Raw genomic sequence first — 15,899 nt, 5'->3', positions numbered from 1 at the left:
CTGTGTCTTGCAGTTCTTCCAGCTGTATTTCACTGTCACTATATTAGAGCCCTGCTGGTGTGATGGTTAAGTTTGGGGAGAGAGGCATTCCATAATCTTCCATTTAAGTCTCAGTGTTGTAATGGATTTGTGTTTTAGGTTTATGACTTTTGCAACTATTTCCCCAGTGGTATAGATTTTTGTTTGATTTTTCTTTTGCTCCTATCTACTCTCTTGTTTTTGTTCCTATCTACGCTCTTGAAATCTTGACTCATGTTGATTATTTTATTTTCCTTTTTATGAGATGGAAAGGCTAGCTAAGCCTGGAGTGGAAAAAATACCCTTTCTCGAACTGGGCTAGGCTTTGGTAAAAAATTTCACTCTGGAGCACAATTTTTATTCTGATAAAATTTGAGACATAGTTCACAATGATTATAAGTGCCCCTGCCTGAGGTGTAAGGTCAAAGCCTAGAATTATGTGCTTCCTTGGCATTTGGTAAAACCAGGAGGGGCTTGAATGGCCTAATCTAATTTGCCCTCTGTTTAGCTGGGATTTATGATAAAACATACTGTCACAGACATCCATCCTTATGTAGGAACTCAGGGTCACCTCACCCTCTTGCTATTACTAAGCTTGCCTCCTATAGCACCTTATTGTTCACTCTGTTCCCAAGTGAAACCCTCATGCATTCCTGCATTGCATACAATATTCATCACTCTTGGGCTGTGAGTATATGTGACTAATAAATTACAGTCAAGTCATATGTCCAGGGTCAGCTGTTGTGTGTTTGGTTACTCCCCATAACCCTAGAGTGGAATCCCTTCCTCACCATGACCGGTTCAGGGAGAAATTTTATTGAGACATCACCTGGAAGAAGTGTCTATGATATTATGAAGGTTCCCAGGGGTTTCTCACACTTATTCTAGTCCATTGTCATCCTCCAGCAATTTTCCAAAATTACTTTTTAAGTGTTCCTATCAGTTTATGACTAACAATGGCTTCTACTTCAGATAAATATATCTGATCCCTTTCTTCCTGAATGATTCCCCTTCTGTCCAATTTTGAGGTAATGATTTTCCCTGAAACCTCAGTTCTCTGATGAATCCAACAAAAGTCATTTATTTTTAGTTTGTCCAACTTTTTTTGTTGTAAGGATAAAAGTGATGAATTCTAAGCTTTTTACATATTGGGGCTGAAACCAAAAGTCCTGATTCATTCCTTTTTTTCTCCTACTATATTCTCATTTCTTTATTACTGAAATTTCTCTTAGCAAAGTCACAACTATCTTCATTTCTAAATGTGATGGATATCTCCTTATTCTTTTTTTTAAAGATTTATTCATTTATTAATGAGAGACACAGAGAAAGAGAGAGAGAGACACACACACACAGGCAGAGGGAGAAGCAGGCTCTCCCCAGAGACCCCAATGCGGGACTTGATCCTGGATCCCGGGATCACTTTCTGAGCCAAAGGCAGACACTCAACCACTGAGCGACCCAGGTATCCTTCTCTCCTTATTCTAATCTTCTTGTGACATTTATTATTTTTTAAAGTTTTTATTTACTTAAGTATTCTCTATACTCAGTATGGAGTTACGTATTCTTCCAACTGAGCGAGCCAGGTGCCCCTTTTTGTGACATTTATAACTGTGGACTAATTCCTCCTTCTTGAAATTATTGAATTTCTAAAATTCCATATTTTTCCCTCTCCTAGGTTCTGCTATTATCTAGTCTTTAAATGTCGTGTTTTCCAGGCTCCATCTTCAGTTTCTGTCACTTCTCATATTCTCCTTGAGTTACTTCCACCTTTTTTAAATTGAAATATTAATATAGAATGTTATATTAGTTATGAGTGTACAACATAGTGATTTGGCAGTTCCATACATTACAGAAAGCTCACTACAATAAATGTAGTTACCATTTGTCATCATACAACATTATTATAATATTATTAACTACATTCCCTATGATTCACTTTTCATCCCTGTTACTTATTTATTTTATAACTGGAAGTTTGTGGCTCTTAATCCCCTATATCTATTTTTCCCATTCCCCCTATCCACCTTTTCTCTGGCAACCACCAGTTTGTTCTCTACATTTTTGAGTCTGGCTTTATAAAACACATGTTTATTTTAGTCTAGTTGACATACAATGTTATTTTATTAGCACTTCAAGATCTCCATGTGTTATGCTATGCTCACCACAAGGGTAGCTACCATCTGTTACTGTTTATCACTATTACAATACCATTGACTATGTTCTCAATGCTGTACCTTTTATTCCCATGACATGTTCATTCCATAATTGGAAGCCTATATCTCCTATTACCCTTCATCCATTCTGTCCATCCTCCTTCCCTCTGACAACAATGGGTTTGTTCTGTTTATTGGTTTGAGTCTTCCTTTTACTTGTTTATTCATTCATTTAGTTTTTCAGATTTCACATATGAGTGAAATCATATGATATTTTTCTTTCTAAGTCTGACTTATTTCGCTTTGAATCATACCCTCTAGGTCCATCCATATTGTCACAAATGGCAAGATCTCATCCTTTTTATGGATGTGTAATATTCCATTGTATATCTATACCCTGCTTCTTTATCCATTTATCTATCAATGGGTACATAAGTGGTTTCCATATCTGGCAATTGTAAATAATGCTGCAATAAACACAGGGATGCACATATCTTTTTGAAATACTGTTTTTGTTTTTTTTTTTAAGGTAAGTACTCAGTAGTGGAATTATTGCATCATATGGAATTTCTGTTTTTAATTTTTTGAGGAACCTCCTACTCTTTTCCGCAATGGCTGCACCAATTTACATTTTCACCAACACGGATGTATCTTTTTGTCCACATCCTTGAAATACTTGTTATTTTTTGTGCTTTTGATTTTAGCTATTCTGTAGTTGGGAGATGATATCTCATTTGTAGTTTTTGTTTATCCATTTGTTTAGCTTTTTAATATTCTATGTATAAGTAAAATCATATCTTCCTCCTGTTTTTTTTTATTAGCTATTTAACTTTAATCACTCCTAAGATCACCTTTATCTTAATCCCTTCACCTTAAACCCTTAATCCCTTTACCTTTGTTTAGATCTCTATTATCCTACCATTCTGGATATCTCCACTTGAATATCCAATATTTCATATTTGACACATCCCAACATGAAATAAGCATTTATTTTATACACTGATCACCTCAAACCTGATATTTTCCTATATTTCTCTATCTCTGAAAGGCTCCACTAGGCACCAGTCACACAAATCATAAACTTCAAATGCTATTCCATTTCTTCCTTGTCACCTATCAGTCATCATGTTTTCAGTTCAGTAACATCTGTAGAAGGTATTTTCTATTTTCCAATCCACAGCCAGTAATCTTGTCTCCTAACACTCTTCTGCTAAGTCAGTGGTTCACAAACTTTGGTGTACATCAACATCTCCTGGAAGGCTTGCCACAGTGCAGACTGCTGGGGCACAGCCTATAGTTTGTGATGTGGTAGGTCTGGACTGAGGGATAAAAATTTATAACTTGTTACATATCTAACAAGTTGCTGGGTGATTTTGTTTTTGCCAATTTGAAGACCACACTTTGACAATCATTGTCCTAGACTATTGCCTTAGCCTCCTAATGAAACTCCCTGTTTCTATTCAAGACTTCTAAGCCATATTTCACACCTAAACCATAATTTGCTTAAAAGTTATTATTGCCCTTCATTGCCATTTAGGGCCTTGCAAGTGTCTGGTCACATACTAAGTGTTCACTGTTTGTGTAGACAGAAGAGGCACCAGAGAATTAGTAGGATTTGCATAGGAGTTTAAACAGTTTATGCTAGTGTTAGGGTGGGATGGGGGAAGGGAATAGGCTATACAGCTTCAGTTGCAATATTACGTGTAAGGAAGCATAGCCCATCATGGAAATCAATTAATAAATAAGGACACATATAAATAAATATATATAGATATATTTCGCCAGTGAAGAAATCAACCAAATTGGAGCCAAAAAATGATACTAGACTAATCTATTCAAGGATAGAGAAGAACTCAGTATCTTAAACATCTTATTTTGCTTCACAGTGTTAAAGAACCTGGGTTTACTTTTCCACTTCCACCCATCTTACACAATTTGAATATTTGTTCTAGCATTCCCCCATATAGCTTTTTAGAGCACAAGAAATATATATTTATAGAGTATATCTACTTACTCAGTTTGTATGTGGAAACTTTTTCCATTAAAATTAGCTCAAGGACTTTATTTAGCCTGCCACCACAGTCAAGAATATATTTGTTATATCCCTAGAGTTTTCGTATTATGATTTCTTTATGAAAAGAATTGTCGTTTACTTGAAGCTTCCCCTTCAAAGATCTTTTTTATGTGGAGCAGAGAAACCTGTTTCCCGAAATATTATTCTTCACATTTAGGAAACTTCATTGAAAACTATTTGTCTCCTGTCCACAGAGGTGAATAAATTAAAAAAAAATACAAATGTAAAGAAGATATGAGTCTTCCAGGGATGATAGTTGATCATTCTCTCTTGAGAACTGTGGATGTCAATTAGGGTCTGTATCAGAATCTTAAATAAAAATACATATCTCTCTTCCTCCCTCTTTCCACTTTCCTTCTGAGAGCTCACAGCAGAGGGGAGTGGATGTGTCTATTTTGAAACTGCTTCTAAGGTAATTCTAATTCACTCTCTGAAAGAACTGACTTAGATTACTGGGTCTCAGATTTTTTTTTTCACAAATCAGATTTTTTTTTTGATTGAGGGGTTTATAGTGTTGACCTTTAATTTTGATTAGTAAAGGCTTTGAAATGAAAAAATAAACTACCTTATGTTATCACCATCTCTTCCAATTAAAGGATATTTAATACAAAAATGCTAATAAACACACTCCCAGAATAAGGAATAATCCTTTAAATAATAATTTAAAAAAAACACAGAATGAAAAAACTTACCATTTTGTCCTCACTTTGTCGGGGATCATTGAAAACATCACTATGGACCAGTGCTTTTTCTAGCCTCTGAGAGCCATTGCCCTAGATAAGTTAGCAGCTTCCAGGAAAGAAAGTTAACATCATCTTTACTGTCTTTACCTTTTATTTTAATTTATCATTTTAAAGCTTTGCTTTCCATGTATATCATAGTAGCCTATTTTGGTTCAATTAAGCATTTCCTTTCCTGTTTTTCTCTGTTCTGCTCCAGGGAACCATCCTCAGTGCTAAGAATTCACAGCATTAGATCAGGTGGTCCTTTTTCTGCCCTTCATCCAGTGGCAGGTTTAAAACCCTTTGATGATTTAGCTGTATAATATTTAAAGTTCTATTTCAAATCCTTCAAACTTAGGATTTTAGGAAATAGCTAGCTGCGTGGGAAGGCAAGAGAAGAGTCTATTAAAATCTACAATCCTCTTAGTGACCCATTCACTGAGTCTCTCAACAAATCTGTTCAAGTTTTCTCCTCTCCCGAAAACAAAAGACAAAGCAAATGGGAAACTAAAACTCTACCAAGGCAAGCCTAAGAAAAGCCCACTCAGAAATAAGCCTTATTAAGAGAGAATATTGTAAGTGCTATTTATTTTGTACACTATGAACCCTAGAATCTCAAGTAAACAGCTGAGTGGGGTTCAGCCTCTTCAGGCAACTTTTCTTTGTAAAAGGACTGAAAGGACCTGAAAGGACTTTCATACTTAGAATTCTGCAAATACAGAAAACAACTAAGACTACATTCTGTACTAAGAGCTATGTACTGTGTACATACCTATGACCAACTTTCAAGGCTATACAAGATTTCTGAAATCCATTTTCTTTTCTTCTTCACTCATTGCTTTCCATAGGCTTTGACCAAGGGGATGACTCTGGTCCAGTCTCCACGTCCTGCACGTGACATTGTTCTCATTCATCCAGGTCAGTTGGACCCCTTCCACTCCCTTTTAGTTTCTTGTTTATGTACTTGACCAAAGACTAGTTATTAGACACTGGCTCTTTAGCAGTTTTTATGGAGAGCTTTGCCTCCTTTCAACATTTTTGTTTATTATTAGTTGGGCCTGTATAATCCCCAGCTGTCTGTATCTCTAAGCTGAGCTGTATCTCTAAATGTCTCTTCTTTGAGGATCAATGTCCTTCTTAACACTAAAGCAAGGGTTTGTGAGGAAGGAGGATTAAATCCCTTTTGACAAGAAAAATGACTTTCTATTTGAATGAAAGCTGCAAATACATTTACTTATTTCTGTGGGACCATGGTTACATCAATGAAGTACCATTAAATGTCTCTTCTCTAACACTTCCCAGGCCTCCTGAGCAGTAGTAGTTATGATAAATGTATTAACAAGAAACATTTCTGTAGTGCTTCCTATGTGCCAGCCATTATTCTAGTGCTTTATTTTTATTAATTAATTTAAATTTTAAATAACCTGAATTAAGTACTATTATGCCCACATAGCAAAAGAGGACCCTGAGGCACAGAGATTTAGCCCACAGTCACTCAGGCAGTGGTGGAGCTTATATTATGAACATAGGCTCTTCTGCTCTAGAATCTGGTTCTGTAGCCACTAGTCTTTATTGTGAGAAGGCAAACATTGCTTTTCAATCAACCTATGTCTAAAAATTATGCCTGCTACATAGTTTTGCAAACAATGAAATTAGGGTCAAGGCATGATATAATAGGGCAATAATCAGCTTGCAAAATCTCTGGGTACCTTAGGGAAGCAGAGTTAAGATAGCACAGATGTGAAATCCAGATTTAAAGATTGGGAGTCACTAGCTGAGACGATGGGCAAGTTTCTCAACTTCAATACTTTGCTTTCTCATATTTATACAGAACAAAATCCATTTTTTAGGGTTTATGAGCTGGACTACAAAGAGAACACTGCAGCTGAATAACTGAGTTAATAGAGACTTTGAACTCATATGCTCCCCTTTCTCACCTGTGTTTATTTCATCAATACATACATCACATTTACTATTCTGTACTTTATTGGGTGTTTTGTATATACCAACTGGTCATGTATACCAAATGATCATGCATGCCAACTGGTCAAAGCCTCCTATAACAACTCCATGAGAAATTGTCATTATCGTGAAGTCTATTTAAGAGAAGAAGCTAAAGCACAGAGTGGTTAAATCATTTGCCCAGCATCACACAGAGCTAGGATTAGTAAAGCTGGGATTCAAATTCAAGCACACAAATACTGAACTGTTTTTACCTGCTAAGCCATGCTGCCTAATACTAGTTCAGCTGTGGAATGAGGCTGTTTGATATTCTAGCATTCATGCCTTTGCATAAGAGGGGGGAAGGGAAGGGACTGCAACACAAATTGTTTAAGAAACATTTTTGAGCACAAACTGTGTGGTCTAGTGGGAATTAGAAGTGTTCTTTTGACCAGCTACAGCTTTTTATTTCATAGTCAAATGCCCATAACTTTGGAATCTAAAGATGACACACAGAATTGATCAAGTAGGAATTTGGGATTTTACTAGAAAATTCAGGACCTAAGCCCACCAAGATTATACCATGCTGCAAATAACGTAATCATTCCAATATCATATCACTGCACAATAACAGATAAGCTAAGCTCATATTGCACTGTATTCTTAGAGAGAGAGAGAGAGAGAGAAACAATGAATAAGACTGAAATGGGATTTTCTGCTTGGTTTGTTAATGAAATATCTTGAAAGCACTTTCCACAACAATAACAAAACGCTCCTGTTCTGGTAACGTAGACAAATTCCAGCTGAGTGATTACATTCCACCTAATTAAAAATTCTTTCTCTAATTTCAGATTCTCCATGTTTACGATGCTCTTTACCTTCTGTCCTAAATTGTTGTTTACTATGTTTTCCTGCTGCTAAATTCCTTGCTGCATTTCTCCCTGGAGGTAGTTGTATACTGATAATGTTTAAAATAATTCTATATGTAAAATATGCATGGAATATGTAAATATTTGTACTTTAACACAGGAATAAATCTAAATTAAAATGTATAAATCTAAATTAAAATGTATAAATATATTGTTTTCAGAACTCCTTGCAAATGTTTCACACAGTCAAAACTCCTTTTGAATATGGAGTTAAAGATTGGACACATAGTTGTAATTATTTATTAATCATACATTTAATATTCCCCAAGCTGCCATAAAATGTCTGAGGAGACGTGCTGCTAAGAATAACTTGCTCAGCATTGCAGTACAATGCAGACAATTTTCCACAGGGAAAGAAAAAAAGAAACATATCTTTTCACCTGTTGCCAAGCAAATTGCTAACGATTTTGCCCATTTGAGCTGAGAAGTAATTAGTGGTATGGGATAGAGGCCAAGCATATCAAGAACTTGAAAATGTGTTCCTACTTATGTACTGATATGCCCATTTTGGATTTAGCTGTATTTCTGTATATTTTATGAATTTTCTTTAATTCTGTCACAATGTTAATATTGATAACTTGCCTTTCTGAAATAGCAATTTAAAAATAATGATCACATTTTCTATAGACACAAATTGTAATTGTATGAATAATAATAATAACAAACTAAGCCAATTAGGTGCACATGTTAATTTGGGGATCTGACAGCTTAATCTGATTTTTCTTTTTTCCATAGTAACTAAGCCCTGAGCAGTACAGAGGCTCACACCAGCCTCAGAATATCATAATGCTTACAGCCAGTGGCAATGGCTTAATGGGCTAATCCCTGGCATCAAAACCTTAGCAGTATTTTAAAGCTCTAAGTGTCTTCAAGGTCATCTGATTTACTTTTCCTGACATGATATTTAAACATTCAAATGGTGGCCTAATCCAATATTTCAAACCTCCAAGATAGACTAATATGTCTCTCTAGACAATTTTTTTCTAGGGTTCAACTACTCTGAAAGTGGAATAAATAAATAATTAAATGTATAATTTTATCCTCTGTTTCAGGAAGGATGGTAAGTTGGCACATGCCTACTTTTTTTTTTTTTTGCATTTGTGTAATGTGATAACTGGCATGGGTCATGGACAAGCATAGAGCCTGAGAACCAGGGAAGTTAGAGATCAGCTATTCTGGACACTTGAAAGGCAGCCACCCAGCCCGAGGGAAGAGGGACAGGAACATGATGGAAAGAAGTAGTCATGATCTCATCAGGCAGTCATGCTTGTAGTTACTGCCATTTTATAAGTGTATGGTCTTGACCCTGTCTGCTGTTAATGGTGAGTCATTCTTGAAAAAAAAAAAAGGCATAGGTTTATTTATTTATTTTTAAAGATTTTATTTATTTATTCATGAGAGACAGAGAGAGAGAGAGAGAGACAGAGAGAGGCAGACATAGGCAGAGGGAGAAGCAGGCTCTCCACAGAAGCCTAATGTGGGACTCGATCCCAGACCCCGGGATCATGCCCTGACTCAAAGGCAGACACTCAACCCCTGAGCCACCCAGGCATCCCAAAGCATAAATCTATACTTAAAGAATACAGTATACAAAAACTTATGAGTGGTGTTCCCAGACAGGTAAATGGCATTCTAAGAAACAACAAATTCTGAAAACAAAGTAAGTTATTAAATCAGCAATTGTGACGTGTGTTTCTATGTGTGCTGTTGCTTTGCTAGGTTATTTGAATAATCCAGTACTCGAATACAACTCAATAATTTTCACTGTCATTTCCCAATGTTTGACTGTTTGTGGTAGGCCACAGTTCTTGCAAATACTTTAAAGGAGGGGATTGAAGAGAGAAAGATATGAACGTTGTGTGGAATACTCTAAATAAAATCAGAAATTGATTTAAACTCTGAATTAAAAAAAACAACAACTCTAAATTAGCAAAAGCAATATTAATTTCAATAGCAAAACCAAAATCAGAGCAAGGAGAAAAGATATTTTCACCTCTAAAAAGGAAATGAACTTATATGAAACAACATATATTCTAATGCCTAACTTAAAGATACTTTTGGAACCACTCTTAAAAATCCAGTCATGAAAAATGCAAAATGAAAGGTGTTCTATATCTGGAATATTTTTTACAAAACAAAGGTCACGGTTATCAAGGAATTACTACCTTGTGTATTTTAAAAAGTTCATTTTAAGCATAATAGCCTAAAGGACCAGATGACATCATCAAGATGGTGACATAGATTGTTCCTGGTTCCTAACTTCAATCTTCTTAATATGAAGACCAACTAGCCACTATGCAGACAGGACACCATTATGAAACTGCAGAGTTCAGGGAGGAGGCTGTAGGCCTCCCCTGGACAACAGAGACTGAGCAGGACAGCATTTGAAAGATAAGAGAAGTCCTTTCACTTTAAACATATCCCCCCTTTCTGAGAGGGCACTGTACCTTACTAGGAGAGCCTCCCTGGCTCTACAATTTTTTCCCATGGGAAAAAGAGGACACACACACACACACACACACACACACACACACCCTCCTCCTGGTCGACATCCAACTTCCCCAGCATTGTAGGATGGTTCCCAGGAGACTTACTTGGGTCATCCCTCACAGGGATCATGGGGAGAATCTGTGAAGTTCAACTACTGGGGTTAAGATAGAGACGGATAAGGGGGGTAGGGCTTAAAGGAACTAGTATTTACATCTTGGCAGATCCTATTCCTGCTTGCAGTGGCACCTGAGCAGAGATCCCAGCCAGCATCTCTGTAGATCAGCAGACTGAAGCCAGTGACCCTGTCAGGCCAGGAAGCTTGGTTGGCATTTCAGCCTTATTTAGTTCTCTAGCCAGAGGGCCACATTAGCTGTGAAGCACATATTCTGGCCTTGCCTGAGCAGGAGAGGAAATTCACAGTTCTGCCCAACTACTAAGCACAGCATCCAGACCCACTCTTCAGGAATAGTGGCCACAAAACCCTGAAGCTGTGGAAGATATCTCATGGTTCTGCCTGGCAGGGAGCCAAGCCAGCAGCCCTGCCCATCTGTTGAGCATAGTCTCTTATTCCACATAGCCAGGGAGGCTCAAGCTTCCTGAGGAGCTTTGGAGCCCAACCTATGGTAATGACCCAGCTGCCAAGCCCAGCCTATAACCTTACTCAGTAGTAAAGCAGATGATATGGCCTTAACGGATGGCTAAACAGCTTGTGTCCTGACCCAAGCACAGAGCTTATCCAGTGACCTTGCTCAATCACAGAGCATATCCTGCAGCCCTACCTGACTGAGAAGCAAGGACAGTGAGCCTACTCAGCTTCAGAGCATGGTCACCAGCCTCACTTAGCCATGGGGTATAGTTAGAGGCCCCACTTGATCAGAGAGCCCAGCCAGCAACCTCTCCCAACAGAGGAGCATGGCCAGTAGCTTACTGAATTGTGAAGCCAGCCTGAAGCCCTGCCCAAATTTGAGGCATGGTCTGCTGCCCTAATTGCAGAGCACAGACTAAGGTCCCATCTGACCATGAATTCCAGCCCACAGCCCAAATGGAGAGTCAAGCCAGGGATAACACCCAAGTTGGTGGGGACAACCTGAGGCCAAACCTGAACAGGAAGGATTGCAGAGTATAGCCCCAAACCCTATCCTATTGCAATATTTCATCAGTGGCACTGCCCTGTGGGGAGTATAGCCTGCAATCCTACCCAACCAGAGGTGACTGCAGAGCCCAGAGAATGGCACCATTTAAACATGGAAAACTTGCCCAACTAGGTAGTGCACATAGCAGCACTACTTGAACACAGAGTCCAGCCAGAAGGCCAACTCAACCAGTGACAAACTCCACCCCCTCCCCAAGAGCAGGGACAGTGGCCCAATCTAATTAGAGACTCCAGTGGCAAGCTCCATCTGCTCACAGATGCTACCAGCTGACTGAGTACCCTAAGCTGAGCTGGCTGGTGAAGGTCTTTCTGTGCTGAAACAAAAACTGCAGAATTTGAACAAAGAGACTGTTTACTCAAAGGCAGATGCCAACCCAAGAATAGAAGGATCACAAAGCATCAAGTAAATATGACACTACAATGGAATCAAATAAAGCTCCCATAACTTAGCCTCCCAAAATGTAATCACTGAACTGTCTAACAAAAATTTTAGAGGGGCACCTGGGTAGCTCAATGGTTGAGTGTCTGCTGTTGGCTCAGGTCATGGTCCCAGGGTCCTGGGATTGAGTCCTGCACTGGGTTCCCCAGAGGGAATCTGCTTCTCCCTCTGCCTATGTCTTTGCCTGACTCTCTCTCTGTGTCTCTCATGAATAAATAAATAAAATCTTTACAAAAAAATAAAGCAACTCTTAAAAAAAAAACTTTAGGAAAATTGTCTCAAGGAAATTCAGTGAACTACAAGAATATACAGACAACTAAGTGAAATTAGGAAAAAGATTCATGAACAAAATGAGAACTTTAACAAAGAAATAGAAATCATCAGACAAGCTAAGTGGAAATACCAAAGCTTAGGAACACAATGACTGAACTGAAAAATTCAATAGAAAGCTTCAATAGCAGATTTCAAAAAGCAGAAGAAAATTCAATTTCCAATTTCTATTGGAAATTATCCAGTCAGGAGAGCAAAAGGAAAAAAAAAAGAGTGAAACACTGTGAAGAGAGCCTAAAGAACTTATGGGACATCAGCAAAATAAAATAAATTTATTTTTTATAAATAAAAATTATTTTATAATTTTTATAAAATTATAAGGGAGAAGAGAAGGGGAAAGGAGAAATGAACCTATTTCAACTATTGAAAACTAAGTTTTCAATGGAAAAACTCTGAAACTTTGGAAAAGAAATTCACATCAGATTTATGAGGCACAAAACACTCCCAAAAGTTTCCATCCTAAAAGGCCTAAACTGAGACATATTGTAAGTCAATTGTCAAAAGTCAAATAAAAAGAGAAAAATTGAAAGCAATAGAAAAACAACTGATAACATACATGGATACACCTTCAGATAATTTAACAACAGAAACTTTGTAGGCCAGGGAGGGTGACATGATTTATTCAAAATATTAAAAGAAAAAAAGTCCTATATACCAAGAATGGTATACCCAGGGATCCCTGGGTGGCGCAGCGGTTTGGCGCCTGCCTTTGGCTTCAGGGCGTGATCCTGGAGACCCGGGATCGAATCCCACATCGGGCTCCCAGTGCATGGAGCCTGCTTCTCCCTCTGCCTGTGTCTCTGCCTTTCTCTCTCTCTGTATGACTATCGTAAATAAATAAAAAAAATTAAAAAAAAAAAGAATGGTATACCCAGCCAACTTGTCCTTCAGAAATGAGAGAAAAATTCTTTTCCAGACAAATAAAACTGAGGGAGTTTATCATCATTAGGTCTGCCAAATAAGACATATCGAACAGTGTTCTACTAGTTAAATTGAATTGATGCTAATTAGCATTGGAAAAACAAACTTATAAAAGTTATCAGTAAAAGTAAATATGTCATTAAATCAGATTCTCTAACTGGTAATAGTACGTAAATCATTTACAATTATAGTTTGAAAGTTAAAAGAATAAACATACTAAAAATAACTGTAACTGCAATAATTTATTATTGTATACACAACATACAAAGGATGTAAACTGTAACATCAGTAGCCTACAATGTGATGGGAGGGAAAGAAGTAAAAGTATATGTTTTCTATATGCTATAGAAATTAATTGTTATCAGGTTAAAGTGGGATGTTATAACAGTAAGATTTTTAATGAAACCTCATGGTAACCACAAAAGAAAAACCTATAATAGATACACAAAAGTCAGGGACACCTGGATGGCTCAGCAGTTGAGCATCTGCCTTAGGCTCTGCGCATGATCCCGGTTTGGGGGATCGAATCCTGTATCCGGCTCCCTGCGAGGAGCCTGCTTTCTCCTCTATGTCTCTGCCTCTCTCTGTGTCTCTAATGAACAAATAAATAAAATCTTAAAAAAAAAGATACACAAAAATCAGGACAAGAGAATCAAGTTAAAGCATAACAACACAAAAAGTCATCATTTCATAAAGGAAGAGAATAAGAAAGGAAGTAATAAAGGATCTACAAAGCAGTCAGAAAACAATGAACACAATGGCAATAGTAAGTTGTTACCCACCAATAATTACCTTAAATATAAACAGATTAAATCTCCAGTTAAAAGACAATGAATGGAAGAATGGAGGAAAAAATAAGATCCACCAATATGCTGCCTACAAGCAACTCAATTTAGCTTTAAGGATGCAGACAGGCTTAGAGTAAAAAGGTGGAGAAAAGTCTTTTAAGCCAATGATAACCAAAAGAAAGCAGGGGTAATAAATACTTATATCAGACAAAATAGATTTTAAGCTTGAAATGGTCACAAGTGATAAAGAAGACCATTATATAATGCAAAGGTGGTCAATGCTTCAAGAAGATATAATGATTATAAATATTTATGCTCCTAATATAGAAGCACCTAAATATATAAAACAAATGCTAACATAGTTAAAAGGAGAAATAAATATCAATACAATAAGAGTTGGTGACTTTAATAACACACTGTCAACAAGGATAGATCATTCAGACAGAGAATCAATAAGAAAATAGTGGATTTGAACAATGCTATGGACCAAATAAAATTTAACAGATATTTACAGAACATTCCATCCAAGAGCAGCAGATTACACATGCTTCCAAGGAGAGTTGGAACATTTTCTAAGATAGATTGTGTGTTAGGCCACAAAAATGACTCAGTTCATTTAATAAGATTGAGATTATATTAGGTATCTTTTCTGATCATCGTGGTATGAAAATGGAAAACAATCACAGGGAGAAAGTCGGACAATTCTTGAATAGATGGAAAATAAACATCACACCCTTGAACAACCAACGGATCAAAAAAGAAACAAAAGAGGAACAAGATTAACTTAAGGGAAATGAACACGGAAACACAACATACCAAAACTTCAGAAATAAAGCAAAAGCAGTTCTTAGAAGAAAGTATAGCTATAAATGTATATATGAAGAAAAAAGAAAAGTTTCAAGCAAACAGTCTAGCATTACACCTCAAGGAACTAAAAGAAAAGTAATTTAAGCACAATATTAACAGAAGGGAGAAAATAAAAATCAGAGCAGAAATAAATGAAATGGAGAATATGAAAGCAATAGAAAATGTAGAAAAAAAACCCCAAGTTTGGCTCCTTGAAACGATAAACAAAATTAACAATTCTTTAGCTATTATAAATGAAAGAGGAGACAATACAACTGATACCACATAAATAGAAAGGATCATAAACAACTAATATGAGAAATTTGACACCACAAATTGGACAGCCTAGAATAAATGGATAAACTTCTAAAAGCACACAATGTATCTAGAGTACATCATGAAGAAATAGAAAATCTGAACAAACTAATAGTGAGTAAGGAGATCAAGTCACTAATCAAAAACCTCCCAACAAAGAAAATCCCAGGACCAGATGGCTTCACAGGTGGATTTTACCAAACATTTAAAGAATTAATGTCAATTCTTCCCAAACTCCTCCAAAAAATTGAAATTGAAGAGGAGGAAACTCTTCCAAACTCATTTTCTGTGGTGAAATTACCCAGATACTAAAGCCAGATGAAGACATAGGAGAACTACAGAGCAATATCTCTGATGGATATCCTTGCAAAAATTCTCAAGAAAATACCAGCAAACTGAATTCAGCAGCACATTAAAAGAATCATACATCACGACAAGTGAACTTCATCACTAGGATACAATGATGGTTCAACATATCAACAACAGATCAACAAATGTGATAGATCACATTAATGGAAAGAAAGGTAAAACTCATATGATCATCTCAATAAATACAGAAAAAGCATTTGACAAAATTCAACATCCTTTGATGATAAAAATTCTCAACAAATTGAGTATAGATGGAGTGCACTTCAACATAGTGAGGGCCCTGTGTTACAAACCCACAGCTAACATCATATTCAGTGGTGAATAGTTGAAAGCTTTCCTTCTAAGATCCAGACTAAGACAAAGGGGCCCTACTATCACCGCTCTCATCCAGCCTATTACTGGAAGCCCTAG

The sequence above is a fragment of the Nyctereutes procyonoides genome, unplaced genomic scaffold (assembly GCF_905146905.1).
Source record: "Nyctereutes procyonoides isolate TBG_1078 unplaced genomic scaffold, NYPRO_anot_genome, whole genome shotgun sequence".
In the NCBI taxonomy this organism is placed as follows: Eukaryota; Metazoa; Chordata; class Mammalia; order Carnivora; family Canidae; genus Nyctereutes; species Nyctereutes procyonoides.
The sequence above is the reverse complement of the archived record's forward strand: the minus strand, read 5'-3'. Positions refer to the sequence as shown.